This window comes from Mus caroli, chromosome 11 (genome assembly GCF_900094665.2).
Source record: "Mus caroli chromosome 11, CAROLI_EIJ_v1.1, whole genome shotgun sequence".
In the NCBI taxonomy this organism is placed as follows: domain Eukaryota; kingdom Metazoa; phylum Chordata; class Mammalia; order Rodentia; family Muridae; genus Mus; species Mus caroli.
The window spans coordinates 69,086,035-69,103,527 of record NC_034580.1 but is presented as its reverse complement, the minus strand read 5'-3'; the positions used below and the strand labels follow the sequence as shown (position 1 = coordinate 69,103,527).

At 39.4% G+C, this 17,493-nt stretch overlaps 1 pseudogene; it reads right to left on the bottom strand.

Annotated features, from left to right (window-relative positions):
* Positions 1 to 2,156: 2,156 nt before the first annotated feature.
* LOC110304523 lies at positions 2,157 to 8,513 on the bottom strand (annotated as a pseudogene).
* Positions 8,514 to 17,493: the final 8,980 nt, after the last annotated feature.

Sequence of the window (17,493 nt, the reverse complement as noted above, 5' to 3'; positions counted from 1 at the left end):
TGCTGGTGAGCCAGCTCTGTGAGTTTGAAGTCAGAGAGCTGGCCCTGTTCCTTACCAGTTTCAGCACTGGATAAGTTTGCCAGAGCAGTGCTGGAGAACTTGTCCTGGTAGTGCAGGTACAGGAAAGCTCATAGGCTGCCCAACTCAGCTACCTCCTATGCTAATATCTAGGTTTCTGTGTTTGCCCCAACATTCACCACATGTGTGATCTGCTGGAACATGTGAAAATTCTTCTGTACCGAAGACCCAAAGCTGCATTATTTCCATGACAACACGATATCCGAGAGGAGTCCCTGTGAGGAGTCAGTATTGATAGTGTAGCAGAAGCCAGAGACCTTGAACCAGAGCAATGACTCATTGCAATGAACTTTTGAAAGTGAAGATGTGTGAACAACAGGAGGATATACTGTGGAATACTTACAGCTTCCATGCCAAGTCTGTTTCTATTCAATATTACTTTCTTTTCTCTTGAGAGAGGAGGTTGCAAGGGCAGAGGAGGATACAAAGGACAGGAAGATGAGTGAGTTTGGGGTGCATGGTGTAAAATTCACAAAGAATCAATGCAAAGGTAAAAAAGATGGGCTTGTACGTTGATTTAGAGAATTGTATAATGTACAAGAGGAAAATTAGCTGCATACCTATGTGCAGTTTTGAATGTGTTGCATGAGTGGTGTGTGTGTGTGTGTGTGTGTGTGTATGTGTGTGTGTGCACGCAACCTTGTTGTGGTTCTGGTGTAGAAAGGCAATGGTGACATTCTGCATCATTTGAGCTTTTGCAACCCAATATATTTCATGACTAATGAAAAATTTATATTGCATAGAGATTTATAGTTTAGAAAAAAGTAAGCAGGACATAGATTTCAAAGGGAAGGGTGTCTTCCAAATTATTTTTTTAAAAAGCCCATGAAATTTGTGGGTAAACAGAGAGGTTGGATTACTGCAATGGTTTCAGGGCTGCAAGAAACTGGTTATTGCAGGACCACACAGAGTGGGAGTCCATATCATCCATCTCTGACATATAAATTGTATCCCTCTGAAACCTTTCAACATCCTCTCAGCGTCTTACCTACTTTTGCATTCTTTCTCATCTGCTTGTCTATCCCTGTAGCCCATGTCAGCCTCTGTAATGCTTCTGTTATTTCTTCTCAACCTCTTGTCCCTTGATTCCAAACTCTCCTTATGTCCATATGGTTTATCTGCATTTCTCACAAACCCTCTACATACTACCTTCTTTTATGTTCTCTTTCCACTCTATCTTAGCCTATCCTTATAGTCTACTCACCCACATCCAATATCATAGAGAATTTAATTTCTAGATTCAGATCAAATGAGAGTGTTAGATGGATTGGTCACATATTAGTGAGATAGTAGCAATGTCAAGAACAGATGATAAGTTCTAAAAAAAGTGTGAGGTGGAATATGCACCTAGGTGATGGCTAGACTGATGGCTGGTAAACGGAGAATGGGATTGAGAGCATTCTTGGTTAGTGATACATCCTTTCACAGACAGTAAGAGGAATCATGATGTGTTTTGCATTTTCACATGGATTTACAACTTGGAGGTTTAGAGATGAAGAGTAAAATTTAGAGAGGAAATAATATTAAGTGGTAGAACTTGGTTGAAATATTTAAATGTTTAGATTACAAATTCCTCTCTTTCAAAAAATTAAAACATTCAGCAAATGATAATTGAGGGAAGCTCATAATAACATTTCTCTCATGTGAGTGAAGTTTTGACATGTACAGTCAGGTCTAAGAGCTGCACACAGACACAAGTTCTCTAGAATTACTAGGAATATGAAACTACAGAACAAGTTTCTTTCCATTTCCTCTGAATCCTATAGAGTTTTATAAAAAGAATGAGCTATTTCCCCTCTAGAGTTAGGTTGTATACACAGACCAACTCTATCTAAACTTGAAGAATAAGTAAGACTCCTGGGGGAATGTTTTTTGAGACATTCTGGGACTAAAACTCATCAAAGGGCAGACTGAGGAGAACCTATGTACACACCATCATTTATACAGAGGTAATTATCATCCCTTAAATAAAGTTCCAAGATAGAAACAATTTTGAACAATTTGTTCTAGTGTTGAACCACAGGAAGCTTTAATATACAGCTTTAGTTTTAGAAGAAATAGGTGGAAGATTTGAGGTCTCAATGTGACAGCTGTTTCCCTGTGAGTACCCTCCAGAGGGCAGCCTGCACATCAGGGTTCCTGAGACTGTAGATGAGTGGGTTCAGCATGAGGTTGATAATCAGTGTTGAAAATCCCAATAGCTTTATCATTATCAGAAAGTTTGATGGACCTGAGACTCATGTAGGCAAAGATACCTGTGCCATAGAATATGGCAACCACAGTGAGGTGAGAGCTGCATGTGGAGAAGGCTTTCTACCTGCCTTCAGCAGAGTGGATTTGCAGAATTGCAACTGCACCATAGATGTAAAAGGTAAAATGAGTGCCATGGAGGTTTCTGCCATTAGGAAACCTACTGCAAAGAGCAGCAGCTAATTTAGCTGGGTAGTGGAGCAGGACAGCTGGAAGAGCTGAGGAAGGTCGCAGTAGAAGTTATTGATCACATTGAGACCACAGAAGTGAAGTGTGGATATGGCCACAGTATGAGTAAGTACACTGATGAAGGAACAAACCTACGATGAGGCCACCATGATCCTCTGGATGATGTGGTTCATTCGGGTGCTGTAAATGAGTGTTGGGGCCTGCCTGCGGCTCTCATGTCCGGGTTCGAGCCTGGGAGGCATCTTGGAGCTGAAAGAGAAGAGGGAATCTAGGCAGGTAGAGAAATAATGGAACCAAGACATGCTAGTCTGTTCAAGGTTCAAATGTTTAATAATAAAATCTGTGCTTATAAAGAGGGAAGCCCATCCCCAGTCACATCAAGTTTCTTGATGTAGAGATGTGAAGTTGTCACAACAGCCTTTTAGCAGAAACTTGCCAAATTCACAGTTTGTAGTAAACTCTGGAAAATCTTGGAGAACCAGTTCGGCCTCAGGGCAGGTGGCAGGCAGTATAACATCAAAGGAAAGTGATGAGAAGCAGCACAGCAGGTGGCCCTGCCTCAGTGGTGAATGGTCTGAACCAGCCTGCCTAGGCTGAAGGAGGGTACATTCCCCCCCCCCCCGCGCTTTAAATAATATTAAAAAAAACTGGACTGAGGCATAAAATTTATTTATGCTCTATAGTCTTCCCTAGGAGTTATGGTGGCTGGCAGCCGTGCCTGCCTTAGGATCTCAGATTTTCCCAAACCATCTAATTCTGTCTTGGAGGCTACATGCAGCTAGTTTGTGTTACATTTCACACAAATATGGCTCTGTGGTGTGTAATCAACAGCCATGGCCTTTTGGCATGTACCTCTGTCTTAGATTGGTATAGCTCTGAAATCTGGTTGCCTGTCATTGACTAATCGGCCCTCATAGCACACCTTATTTCCAAATCAGACAAAGGCCACAATATGTACTTAAAATGCTTCTTTATGAAGATTAATAACTGCCATCTGTACTGTTAGAGGCAAGGCTTTACATCTGCTGTAGTCAGGCTGAAAGGCATGGCTGACCTGCTTGAGAAACAAAGGTGGGGCACTGAAAAGCAACAGTATAAAAGCTTCTTTGTGGAAGCCCAGGTACTTTATTCAGTTGCAAATTAGCAACGTTCAAACTCAGGCTCTGGCCTCCAGGTGTGGGGAGCTGGCTTTGAGAATTAGCAGAAGAATGAGAATTCTCTGGAAGTGGAGGCTGTGCTCCAAATTAAATTTGCTAGGTAATTAAGATTTTTAGCTATCTTCAATAGGAATCTCTAATATTGGAATTATTACTAGAGCAGTCTAAGATTGAGTTAGAATAACTGGTCACATTGAAGGAAAGAGAAGAATCATTCTAACTCTATTATATGACTAATCTTTCTAAGTCAGATTACACAGTCCCTGATGTTCTTTTTACCATAAAGTTAAAAAGCTTGAAGCAAGGCAGTTTCGCTTGTCTAAACAGGAAAAATGGCAAGCAAGGATTGTTCAAAAACATGTACCCAATTCAGCTTCCTTGTCACTACAGTCAGGGCACTGAGCTAACTCACCTGTCAGTTTGTCACACGAATTAGTCATCATGCTTTTGCAGCGTTCTGTGGAGAGAACCTATGCTTTTCCCTTTCCTAATAAGGTAGCTGTTCAGGATCAAGCCATATGCCAATAAGTATATCCTTTTAAGATACTATAAGACATTTATTAAGTTCTTTGACATCTAAATTTCAAAATTCTAAAATAAAAGTATGATTTAAATAATGAGCATGGGAATACATTAAATAATGTGCACGGGGATATAATTTCCCCCTTCTTTGTCTTTTAAGAAGCTAAAGTTTTAAAGTTCCACAATACCTTGTCCTTGAGAATTAATAATTTGTTGACAAAACATCTCAAATAATTGACTGTTATAGCCAGTATTAATGTAACATGGGCAGTGACTAGTTGCACTTTCAATTGTTTCTCTTAAAGAGCTGTTGTAACTAGAAAGCTTGAAAAGCTATTAATAATCACATGTGTATAATTTATTTATTTATTAAATCAGAAATAAGAGCATTTATTTGCAGCATTTTATTAAGTATAAGTCCTCAAGAAATAGTAGTGTTAACTATTATGTGGAAACAAGTAGTAACTGAGGACACTAAGAGCAAAGAATTTTTTACAATTTGACATGCACAATTTCCAATAATACTAAAATATTATCTTAAAACATAACTGCTTTGAATATATAAAGAACGAGATTATATATCCAATCTATCATATATGTAGGACCTATAGACTGCCTGAGATATAAATCTAGCATTTTTACTTATGAGTTGTATATGCATAAGCAATTGCAAATTAGAGAATGAATAGCATCCAAGGGACGAACAATCTTAAGCAATTGTGAGCTCTGAGATATAATATTGACTATTCATATACAAATTAAGGTTTGATTGTTCAGCATTTTAAAACACCATCTACAGCACACAACTTAATTATCTGTGCTGAAACAGGAGGAAACTCAAAAGAATAAACGTGTGATCTAATTCACATCTACTTATTTCCCATAGAGGGGTTGTTTTTAAACACAGTAAATGGAATGCATACATGCATGGATTTATAGAAGATATAGAAGCATGCATAAAAACAATTTTAAACTTATCTTTGGGATAATGATTGTCAATTTTATTCAAAATGATGGTATGCAATAGATCAAATATTAATATTCTGTAATAACCAAATTAATTGCTGTTTGGAACAAGGAACAGACACTTAGTCGGTTTTTAAAACACAATTTTTGTTATGTTTTCTAAAATATACAAATTTATCTTACAATTCTTTATTAGAACCATAGCAGTTTTAATAGGATGCTTAAACTGTGTTTTGAGGTGAGTGCCACCTCGGCCTTGCCCACCCTCAGCCTTCCTCTCAGGCAGAAGAGGCTGAAGGCAGCCCAATCTGTTGTAGGCTAGAAAACCCAAGCGAGGGTGGCAGAGTGCCCCAAGTCTTAGCGGGAAAAACACGGCTACCCAGGCGGGGATGGGCGGAGTCTCATGGGGGAAATGTCGAGCGCGGCCCTCTCCTGAGTTTGCTACAAAGCCACCAGCTTTCTGGTGGCCTTCCATGCCACCACACTCAGGAAAATCTGCGTGCCCCAAGGCCCCCCCCCCTACAGCAGCCAGCAGCAGGCCGGCCTGGAGGATAAGAATAATGTTTTCTCTTGCCGAAGAATACAGAAAATATTCTGTATTTAATAATAGGGGTAGGAAGTCACATCAGGCAAAGTACATTGAAGTTACCTGACATGAAACAAAGGAAAGACTTCAAAAGGACTTACAGGAACCATATAAATGTTTACAGTAAAGATAAAGCAGCTCTGCTTAGGGTCAGCTTAATGACAGCTAAGGATTTCCCTTAGTCACAATGCAGCCTGCTAAAGAATTGCTGTGGGCACATTTAATAACCATTAACTAAAATGGGCAGCTAATATTTAATTACCATTGATTATAATTGATAACAATTATAAAAGCTTTCTTTATTTTCTGCAAAGCCTTCTGTAGTAAACTAAAACCCTAAGTATTAAAAATATATTGCCTCTGAATCTTTTCTGGATCAACAGTTACTGCCCAGAACTTAAAAGCTCCTGTGTGAGAGCAAGGATTTAAAATAAACTTCCCTTGAGAGACAAGGAGAGGCAAGTTTCAAGAACTTCCTTAGGCACACTGTTTGCAAAACAAAAGAAAGTCACACAAACCTCCCTGAGGCTGCCCTGAGCTTTGTATGGCTGTATAGCCACAGAGAGCTGTGTTAGTGCTCTCATAAGATGATTACTCTTGTAATTATCTTAATTAACAATATATTGGTGAGTATAAAATCTTAAATTTACGATCAAACTGCCAGCTGCACTTAAAGGAACACTGGCAATTTTTAACCATGATTTTTAAGTTTCTTATGCAACATTAGAGTAATATCTACATCCTTGGGAAAGCAATACCCAATTTCAAAGCAATATATCACTTTAGAATCAACATTAAATCTTCACTACCTCATTGCAAGATTTGGCTGCCAATTTATACCCATGAATGCATGACAGTGCAAGCTTTAATGCTTCATTAAAGAGACATTGCTTTAAATCTTTTCTTTAAATTTACTTTCTAGGATAAGAATCACATTAAATATTATCTCAGCTAGAAGAATCTTAGGAGGCCCAGTTTTTTGGCCCGCTTATGCCATGTGTTTGAAAAGACTCCTGAGTTGCCAACTTAAGGCTAACCTTCTGTTACCAATGTTACAATTATTTAATCCCAACCAATAACTTATGAGCTGATACCAAATGAAGCAGCTACACTTAGACCAATCAGAGAATTTTAAGTTTTCTAGCTATAATTATAAAATCAAAAGCACCTTGTCATTAGCTAAATGCAATAATCACAAATGCAGAGAATTTTCTTAGAAAAAAACCATCTATCAGCTTTTTTGCCCCCAAACCATGAGGCTGCAGACTCCCTTTCTTAAAAAAAAAAAAAAAACAGTTTTTCTAGCAGGAGCCCCCTCCTGTTGTCCCTGATTCTCAGTCAAAATGTGAGCCACTCTCGGCTTTGCTATACCATCAGAGAAAGTTTTAGCCATCTTTTATTTTCCAACATGAAACAGAACATTCAGTCATTCAGATGAAGAGACACGAACACACATGAGTTGAACACGTGAACAGACCAGTGAACCATACATTAGACAAGACCTTAGACAAAAACACAAAGAGGGCAGAGAACTTCTGCTTTAGGGCCCAGAGAGAATAAAGCAGGGCATCCCCGATTCTCTCTGTCTTTGGGAGAATTTCAAAATCCAACTTTCCTCTCGCTTGATGCAGTTTCTGACTGCAGCCATCCACCTGTTCATTCTTTTAAACTCTTATTCCTCTCAACAGAAAAGCAGATTCTGGAAGCTGCAGGTGACTGCCTGTTCCTAGATCCTGATATCACTGCTGAACCAGAGTGAATCCAGCACACGGGTTAGTGCGCTGTTCCAGCTCAGACGTACCACACCTTAGAAACCATTTGTCCATTGCTTCTCCATGTTCCAGTACAAATATTTTAATTCTTTCCTATCTGTGGAGCTCCATACTATCAGTGTTTCTTCCAGTGTCTTCTGCCTTTCCCAGGTCCCACGTTGGGTGCCAAATTGTTGCGGCCAGCCTGCGGCTCTCATGTCCCGGTTTGAGCCTGGGAGGCATCTTGGAGCTGAAAGAGAATCTAGGTGGGTAGAGAAATAATGGAACCAAGACATGCTAGTCTGTTCAAGGTTCAAATGTTTAATAATAAAATCTGTGCTTATAAAGAGGGAAGCCCATCCTCAGTCACGTCAAGTTTCTTGATGTAGAGATGTGAAGTTGTCACAACAGCCTTTTAGCAGAAACTTGCCAAATTCACAGTTTGTAGTAAACTCTGGAAAATCTTGGAGAACCAGTTCGGCCTCAGGGCAGGTGGCAGGCAGTATAACATCAAAGGAAAATGATGAGAAGCAGCACAGCAGGTGGCCCTGCCTCAGTGGTGAATGGTCTGAACCAGCCTGCCTAGGCTGAAGGAAGGTACAAATGAGGGGCCAGCAGATGGCCAATCAGCACTCATTAGCCATGGCTGTCAACAGAAAGCAGTCAACCCCAGCCAGCAGATGGAAGAAGAGCTGTGTGAGGCAGTCTCCATATGGAATTGTAGGTTTATGGACTAAGAGCCGACCCAACATGGAAGGAATAGTGATGCTGATGCACCCCACATCCATCAGTGACAGATTCCTCAGGAAGAAGTACATGGGGGTGTGCAGTTTGGGTTCCAGCAAGACAGTAGGTTAGGATGCTCAAATTACCCCAAACTGTGGTCATATAATCCAAGAGGAAGAGTATGAAGACAACTGGCCACATCTCTGGTGTCTCCATCAAACCTAGGAGTATGAACTCAGTAACAGTGGTTTCATTGGCTCTCAGCTTTGGCTGCATGAGTTCATTTAAAGATACACATATGGAGGAAAATAGAAAGATCTCTCAGTGAATTGAAGAAATTTAAATCATAGCTGCTGGAAAACATGGAATTATAATTCTTAAAAGAGGAACTCATCTCATTCCCTCTCTTCCTTTTGATCCCTTTAATTGATATAATTATAAGATAGTGCACATAAAGAAATAGTTTTTAAAAGTGATTGATATTGTTGTATATTACTTAAAGAAACTGGGGATTCTTTAGTATCAAAACTTTTATAATGTATATCAGATCAGTTGTCTAATGCACACAGAGGTTACAAACCAAATTCATTCTTCATTCTAAAGAAAAACCATCCAGTGTTTGGCTACTATAGCATAGTAAGATTTTCTAGAGGACAACATCTGATTATCTTTGGAGGATGACAACAGAGTTGGTGTCACCCCTTATATTTAATTTTATAATAACTTTTGTAGTATTAACAACATTAATCCTGAGAAATAAAATATAAAGATTGTATGTTGGATCGAATTAATTTTTCTCTAAGAAAAATAGTTGTCAAGACAATAGGAGTTAAGATTAAGGAGTCTTCCATCCAGAGACTACACCACCCGGGGATCCATCCCATAATCAGCCACCAAACCCAAACACTATTGCATATGCCAGCAAGATTTTGCTGAAAGGACCCTGATATAGCTTTCTCGAGTGAGTCTATGCCAGTGCCTGGCAAATACAGAAATGGATGGTCATAGTCATCTATAAGATGGAACACAGGGCCCTCAATGGAGGAGCTAGAGAAAATACCAAAGGAGCTGAAGGGGTCTGAAACCCTATAGGTGGAACAGTAATATGAACTAACCAGTACCCCCAGAGCTCGTGCCTCTAGCTGCATATGTAGTAGAAGATGACCTAGTCAACTATCATTGGGAAGAGAGGCCCCTTGGTTTTGCAAACTTTATATTGTACAGGGGAATGCCAGGGCCAAGAAGTAGGAATAGGTGGGTAGGGGAGCATGGTGGGCAGAGGGTATAGGGAACTTTCTGTATAGCATTTGAAATGTAAATAAAGAAAATATCTAATAAAAAAGGAGTCTTTATTTACTCATATACCACTGGTATACATAGACAGGAACTATAGTGAGAAATACATTCATTATTGTGTTTTCCCTAAGAATCAGAATTATCAATGTGTAATGTTATGAGTTTAAAGTGCTTCTCTCTCTCTCTCTCTCTCTCTCTCTCTCTCTCTCTCTCTCTCTCTCTCTCTCTCTCTCTCTCTCTGTGTCTGTGTGACACAGAGAGAAAGAGATGGATAGATGGATAGACAGGTATTCACTAAAAGAAATTTCAATCTTATCAGTGGCTTTAACAAAGGTGGCATTTATTCCCTTGCTTGTTTCCGTTTTCCACATGGTCTACAGTTGACACAATTTTAAACTGCTATCTAGCATCTGGAGATGGCCATGTAAACCTACTGAGTTGCACAGTGTAACTAACTGAGCAAAGAAGAAACGGTGTTCTCTTTCTCTGTAGCAGCCAATGATTTGGATGTGAATAGTTTTCTTGGGGCATTCTCTGATAACACTCAATCTGAGCTTCTGGGGAACTTGCTGTGGGCTACCTGATACTCTAAGCATTGCACATGTGGGTACTACCCGAGGAACTTCACACGCAGAAGATAATAATTCCTCCAGCATCCTCGTGGAATTATTATTTTAATCCTTTATTTCCATCCATAAAAACATGAGCATGCATCAAGCAAGAGGCACAGGCAGGCTTCACGCTCCAGAGCCCCTGAGTTTAACTACTAACACTACAATTAACCCAGGATCTCAAGGGCTCGAGGCCTTGCCTTTCTTAACTTCTCCCTGAAGCTCTCTGAACCATTCTATGACTCTAAGTCTACACTGTGCTTCTGTGGACTCCAAGATCTTGTCTTGCAGACAAGTAGATCAAGATGCAATGAACTCCCTAGTGAGTCACATCCTCAGAAGCCTTTGATCTTAATTTCTTGCCTCCCCATGTTTGCTTCTGTAGTTTCTCTGCATAGAATGCCTTTGTAGAGTCTCCTGGCCACATCATCACAACTTGGTGCAATTGTGGATGCTCCTTCCAGAGCACTACCTTGATGGGATCCTCCTCATTCCAAAGTGACGCTTAGGTCTTCAAAAATCCTTATGCAATATGACTGTATTTTACATGGTGCTTACCTTATATAAATCACTTAGCTATTGTCCTAGTCACTCAAGTATCCACAATCTCCACTTCTGTTTTCTCTTTGGGACCTACACTCATTGCCCCACAGTGAGTGTGCAGCACTTCACCCAAAATGCATCTCTATACTTGTTTAAACAAACAAACAAACAAACAAACAAACAAACAAAAATAAAAGAAAGAAAAGAGGAAAAAAATACTGGATAACAAGAGTTTCCAAAATTTTTTCATTGGGAACAATATGCATTTGGAAAAACTTGAGACTTTAAAGAGATGGTAGTAAGAGTTGAGTGAGAAGCACATGTTTCTGCAGTTGCCATGATACATACAGTTCTAGTAACCAACATGCTCACAAATACTTTTCTTTTTTCTTGATCTATCTATCTATCTATCTATCTATCTATCTATCTATCTATCTATCTATTATTTATTTATAAATTATTTATATTTTTGGGGTAGACATTGGCCATAGAATTTGTTAAAAGAGGGAGAGTCAGGAGGATCACAAATTTGAGTCCAGCCTTGGCTACATAAATATTTTCAAATGTAAACTTTACAAATCATTGTTCTAGTTAGAGCAATTATTTCTTATTAAAAAAACCCCACAATTATACCATGGCATAAAAAGGTAGCTGCTGCTTTGACCTTAAAACTAAACATGTGTAAAGTTACCTAACAGCACCATCCAGATGTCTATGGTTGATGGGATTTTGAGAGATGTTATTAGTGGAAAAGGCCATCTCTGACCCTAAATCAGATCTTACAGTCACTTGGGGAAGACTTGCCATCTGCAACAAGTTTTTTTTTTGTTTGTTTTTTTGTTTTTTTGTTTTTTTGTTTGTTTTTTTTTCTCACAATGACCAACCTATCTGTAAAGCCAAGAAGGTCAACTCACTGAGAATCAGCTGAAGCCCTGTCTTGTGACTTAAGGGCAGGGGAAGGGCCTGAATACTTATCTAGTGACAGCCAGAGGACCAGTGTGGTTTAGTAGAAAAGGAAGTGAGAGGACAAGGAACACACAAACTCATCAGCTTTAGTGATGGCAACAGGGCACTATTTGCATATATAGAGGGAAACAAGACAAAGAGAGGCTGCAATATCTCTGTCTTGAGGATTTTCCATCATAGTGTCAGCCTCTTTGCGACCTCAAAATTAGTCCCAAGGAATGAGAGGAGGGTTGGGAACAAAGTCTTGTCAAAGACAAAACCCTAATAAACACTACCCTGCTGAGGCAGAGGAGTTTTACAACACATTAGTGATCCAGAATTTTGTTTTCTTTTCATTCTCATATTGTCTACAGACACAAAAAGGAGATAGGACACAAGCTCAGTTTAAAGACAAGGGCTTAAGGGCTGTCTGCTGTTCCCAAGTCACTCAGGGAATTGTAGGTGGAGCCAGGTCTGAACAGGGTCTTGAGGATGAGAAAATAGCTCCTTCACATGTCCTCTATAAACAGGATTTGAGGACTGATTCAGGCTGACTTCTAAGTTTGTAGTTGAGGAGAGAAACAGTTTTGGGTCTGGGAATGAAGGAGAAACTCAAGAAAGAAGGAAAGTCAGAAGAAGCCCTTTGTAACCATAGCAAATCCTCAAGTATACAATGTGTTCCCACCTAGCACCAGGTTAGTGAGGGCCAGAGGGACTGTGTCTTGAGATTCATGCAATGATTCTAGGAGAGGCCATGGAAGCACTGTGCTTGACAAAATAGGAAGTTGAGGGGGGAGATGTTGCTCTCTATTGTGGGTTTGGGCCACACCCTTTGAACTCGAAGCCTTAGCAATAGAGGAGATGAAAGAAGGAAGTGATGCAGCTGTGCAATATGGCCTTCTTACTCTTTACTCTGTCAGACAACTGATCATCTGCCCAAACCCTAGAGGCAATGCATGCTCTGTGGGATGCAGAAATTTGTCCTGTCCTCCTTTCTTAATAACTACATATCATCTTTGAGCTGCAGCATTTTTTTCAATCTGTGAATGTAAATGATTTACTTTTTAAGGTTTTCTGTGAGAATTAAATTCAACAATACACAGAGTTCCTTGTAGGGTATTAATAACACCTTTAATAATTTAATATCAATGGTTAGCCTTTATCACATGTTTGCTATATTCATTTACTAAGAACTTTACGTTAGATTGATTGAATTCTAATCAGTCCTTCCAATGATTCTGTCATATGTCTATATTCCTCAAATTTTACAGATTGCTAAACTGAATTTCAAAGTGATTCAGTAATTTTCTTTTAGTCACATAGGAATCAGAGGACTAGAGTTTAAATATGCATTTGTACCATTTTAAGGAACATAGTCCCAACACCTATGTTATTGCCTCCCTCATTCTATGAGACTCATTGACTACAGAGTGTATGCTTAGATCTAATTTTTGTGTGTAGCACTGGCTTTTATGTTTATCCAATTTAGTATTTATTTTTGATAATTTAATTCATGAGTACTAATTTACATCATTCCCACTGCAGCTTCCTCCCCCTTAAAGCTACCCTGTGCTCTTCCATTCACTCTCAAATCCTTGATCCCTTCTTTATTTATTATATGTATACAGAAATACAACCGAATGATTCCATTTAGTTTTTCTTATATATGTGTGTGTATATAGCTGACCACTTGGGATTAGATAAACAATTAACGTCTCATCCTTGAGGAGGCTAATCTCCCCCCACCCCTGCTTCTTAGCAGTCATCAACTGTCCGTAGCTCTTTGTCTATGGTTAGGGCCTGGTGAGATTTCCCTTATCTATGTTAGCATGTCACCTGATGTTCTCATTGCATAGGTCTTGTTTAGGCAACCACATTGTTAAGATTTTATTGGTATAACTCCCTTTCATCTATAGAAATCACTACCTCATAGCAAATAGCCTGGTTCTCTAGTTCTTGCAGTCTTTCTTATTCTCTTTCTTCCTGTATGTTCCCCACATCTTAGATGTAGAAGTTGTAGGTGTATCAGTTGTAGATTGGCATCCTAAAGTCTGTTGTTCTCTGCATTTTGACCAGTTGTGGACAGATGTGATGTTCTTTGTCTGTTGCAAAGAGAAGTTTCTTTCATGAGGGGTGAAAGATTATTTGCGGATATCAGGATATGAATTTAGAACGCTGTTGGGAATTCTACTGGTTTAGGAATCAGACAGTAATAGGGTCCATTCTAGAGTCCATGACCTCACCAAGTCCTCCCCTAGTACTTGGTTTCATAGTACTAGGAATAATTTGCCTCAGTAGCTCTTAACTAAAATTCTATAGTTGTTGGTTTCCTCCAAGCTATCAGTGCCACTGATATCTTGCACTCTGGTGTATATCTGGACATTCTGATCATTGTTGGTGTTGATAGGCTCCACAAATAGGTAGGACTATTGTATTTCCCCTTGGAAGCTTGCAGAGCATCTTTGGATACTATTAGTTGTTTTTATACTTATGATGACTATTAATGCCTATGTAGAATGAACAATGTTCCAAAGAACACAAGACATCCTTAGCTCAACAATAATAACCTGTGGTCTGTGCTTGATTGCCAGGTTCTTAGTGCCAATTCACACTTTCAGCTTCTACTTCTGAGACAAGTGTCTCACCAATCTATTATATCTACTACCCACTCTCATCTCAAAGAAGTATAAAGCTCTTCTATGGGAAGATGACTTCTCCAAATTTATGTTAGATTCTTGGCTCTTTTGTATCACTATGAAAAAACTCCATGACCAAGGCAATTTATAAAGAAAAGCATTTAATCAAGACTTTACAGTTACAGACCATTAGAGTCTATGAGCATCAGGACAAGGAACATGGCAGCATGTAGGCATGCATGGTGCTAGAGCAGTAGCTGAGAGCTTATATCTAGTTCACAAGCATGAAGCAGAGAAAGAGAGAGCTAACTGGAATGATATGGGCTTTGAAACCACAAAGCATGCCCCTACTGACACACATCCTCCAGCAATGTCACACCTCCTAACACTTCTCCAAAAATTTCACCTACTAGGGACTGAGCATTCAAATATATGAGCCTATGGAGTCCAGTTTCATTAAGTTTCTACAGTCTCCAAATGCTCATTATTAAGAATATAGTATATGGATGCAAAGGGCTTTTTATTGCTCAGCAATGTTTTTTCTAAATACAAACCCCAAAATACTATAGTGACAATTGTCAAAAGTAGACAAATTAATTCAGCAACATGGCTTCTCTGGCAAGGAATAACATCGAAATAATTTCTAGGTCTGTGCCTGGTCTAGGTCTGCTGGAATGATATACTTTTAAGCATTCTGACTGGAATACAGACACACCCTTTGTACATACTTTTAATCCCTAACTATGAAGGTAATGGTACTTTGTAAAAGGAAAGCAGGATGCTTGAAAGTGACATCTAATTGAGGGGCAGACAATGTGAAAATTTAGAGAAATATTTAAGAGAATGAGTCAGAGAAAGGATATATCAAACTCAAGAGAACAAATAGGAAAGAGAGGCTACTTAAGGCTAAGGCAGATCTTAGATGCTAAATTCTCAGCCAGTTCCACAACACCCAGAAGAGTTTCCACTCCAAGGCACCCTAATACACTCAGGACCACTGTTTCACAGGTTCCCAGGATCTCAGGAGCTTGGTCACACAAGGATCTCAGGTCACAGAGGCAGCTTGAGTAGCAGGAGCTCTGACACACTCAGGATCTCAGGATCACAGGATACCAGAGACAGCTGAACTCTGAGGAGTTCTGACACAAGGAGGATCACAGGAAGGACAGGTTCCAGTCAGATATAGTGAGGGCTCATAGCACTAGATATAATCAGATGGTGGGACTTGGCATCATCAGAATCCAATTATCCCACTATAGCAAGTCGTGGATATACCATCACACTGGAAAAGCAAGATTTGGATTTAAAATCACTTCTCATAATGGTGGTAGAGGACTTCAAGAAGGACATAAATAACTCCTGTAAAGAAATAGAGAACACAGGTAAACATCTAGAAGCCCTTAAAGAGGAAACACAAAGAATCCCTTAAAGAAGAAAAACACAATCAAGCAGGCATAGGAAATGAACAAAACCATCCAAGATCTAAAAATGGAAGTAGAAACAAAGAAATAAAAAAGAGAGACAACCCTGGTGTTAGAAAACCTAGGAAAGAAATCAGGAGTCATAGATGCAAGCACCACCAACAGAATACAAAAGATAGAAGAGAGAATCTCAGGTGCAGAAGATACCATAGGAAACATTGACACAACAGTCAAAGAAAATGCAAAAAGCAAAAAAAAATCCTACCCAAAACATCTAGGAAATCCAGGACACAATGAGAAGACCAAACCTACGGATATTAGGAGTAGATGAGAATGAAGATTTTCAACTTAAAGGGCCAGCAAATGTCTTCAGCAAAATTATAGAAGTAAAAAATCCCTAACCTAAAGAAAGAGATGCCCATGAACATACAAGAAGCCTACAGAACTCCAAATAGAGTGGACAAGAAAAGAAATTCCTCCGGACACATAATAATCAGAACACCAAATGCACTAAACAAAGAAAGAATATTAAAAGCAGTAAGGGAAAAAGTCAACAAACATATAAAGACAGACCTATCAGAATTACACCAGATTTCTTACCAGAGAATATGAAAGTCAGAAGATCCTGTGCAGATGTCAGACCTAAGTCAACACAAATGCCAGCCCAGACTACTATACCCAGCAAAACTCTCAATTACCTTAGATGGAGAAACCAAGATATTCCATGTCAAAACCAAATTTACACAATGTCTTTTCATAAATCCAGCCCAACAAAGGATAGTAGATGGGAGATACCAACAAAAGGAGGGAGACTACACACTAGAAAAAGCAAATAAAAAAAAAACAATCTTTCAACAAACCCCAAAGAAGATAGCTACACAAACATAATTCCACCTCTAACAACAAAAATAAAAGGAAGTATCAATCACTTTTCCTTAATATATCTTAACACAAATGGAGTCAATTTCCCCCAAAAGACAGACTAACAGACTGTATACATAAACAGGACCCAGCATTTTGCTGCATACAGGCAATACATTTCAGTATCAAAGATAGATACTACCTCAGAGTAAAAGTCTGGAAACAAATTTCTAAGCCAATGGTCCAAAGAAACAAGCTAGAGTAGCCATTCTATTTTTTCCCCAATTTTTATTAGGTATTTACTTCATTTAAATTTCAAATGCTATCCTGAAAGTCCCCTATACCCTCACTCCCTGCTCCCCTAACCACCTACTTCCACATCTTGGCCCTGGTGTTCCCCTGTACTGAGGCATATAAAGTTTGCAAGACCAAGGGGCCTCTCTTCCCAATGTTGACCAACTAGGCAGCTAGAGACAAGAGCTCTGGGGGTACTGGTTAGTTCATACTGTTGTTCAACCTATAGAGTTGCAGACCCCTTCAGCTCCTTGGGTACTTTCTCTAGCTCCTCCATTGGGGGCCCTGTGTTCCATCCAATAGCTGACTGTAAGCATCCACTTCTGTTTTTGACAGGCACTGGCTTAGCCTCACAGAAGACAGCTATAACAGGGTCCTTTCAGAAAAATCGTGCTGGCATATGCAATAGTGTCTGCATTTGGTGGCTGATTATGGGATGGACCCCTGAGTGGGGCAGTCTCTGGATGGTTGACCCTTTTGTCTCAGCTCCAAACTTTGTCTCTGTAACTCCTTCCATGGGTGTTTTGTTCCCAATTCTAAGAAGGGGCAAAGTGTCCACACTTTGGTCTTTGTTGTTCTTGAGTTTAATGTGTTTTGCAAATTGTATCTTAGGTATTCTAAGTTTCTGGGCTAATATCCACTTATCAGTGAGTATATATCA